General features: G+C 33.4%; 1 non-coding gene across 1 annotated transcript; it reads right to left on the bottom strand.

The window, feature by feature from the left end:
• Positions 1–445: 445 nt before the first annotated feature.
• Positions 446–554, bottom strand: LOC123387109. Its single transcript, XR_006601467.1, has one exon. It is a non-coding gene; the product is annotated as a U6 spliceosomal RNA (small nuclear RNA).
• Between the last annotated feature and the right edge of the window lie 266 nt (positions 555–820).

Below are 820 nucleotides of genomic sequence, written 5' to 3' on the forward strand. Positions count from 1 at the left end.
GCACAGTCCGTCTCTCTCTCTCTCTCAAAAAAAAAAATATATATATATATATTTTTTAAAGTACCTCTTACCCCATTTATCTAAAATGCCACTTTAATCATGTTTTCAATTAGCATATGCTTTTGGGGCACCTCGGTGGCTCAGTGGGTTAAGCCTCTGCCTTTGGTTCAGGTCATGATCCCAGGGCCTTGGGATCGAGCCCCGCATCGGGCTCTCTGCTCAGCGGGGAACCTGCTTCCTCCTTTTTCTCTCTCTGCCTGCTGCTCTGCCTACTTGTGATCTCTCACTCTGTATCAAATAAAAAATAAAATCTTTAAAAAAATTTGCATATGCTTTCATTTATTTTTTAGACTCCTATCCCACTGATCTACTTATCAATTCCTATCCCACTAATATAATAATTTTATTATTATAATTCTATTTTTCATATGTAGTAGACAATGCCATCCCTTCATTTTCTTTTATAGATTTTTCTTGGTTATTTTTGCACAGAGGCCATGCTCATCCTCTCTGTATCATTCTAACTTTAGTATATGTGCTGCCCAAATGAGTACTTATTATGAGTATTTATCTTTAAATATTCACTCCTCTTTGTGGATTTTAGAATAGGCTTTAAATTCCCACAAAAATATTTTTTTACTAGTATTATACTAAAATAATAGGTTATTTTGGAGGTAACAGACATCATTAAAATATTAAACCTTCTCATTGATGAACAAAGTATTTTCCCCATTTATTTAGGTTTTTTTTAATACCTTCCCGTGAAGTCTAATTAGGATTATTCCTAAGTGTTTGATATGATTATTACTATTATGAATAG

This window comes from Mustela putorius, unplaced genomic scaffold (genome assembly GCF_011764305.1).
Source record: "Mustela putorius furo isolate JIRA1106 unplaced genomic scaffold, ASM1176430v1.1 tig00003845_pilon_pilon_pilon, whole genome shotgun sequence".
In the NCBI taxonomy this organism is placed as follows: domain Eukaryota; kingdom Metazoa; phylum Chordata; class Mammalia; order Carnivora; family Mustelidae; genus Mustela; species Mustela putorius.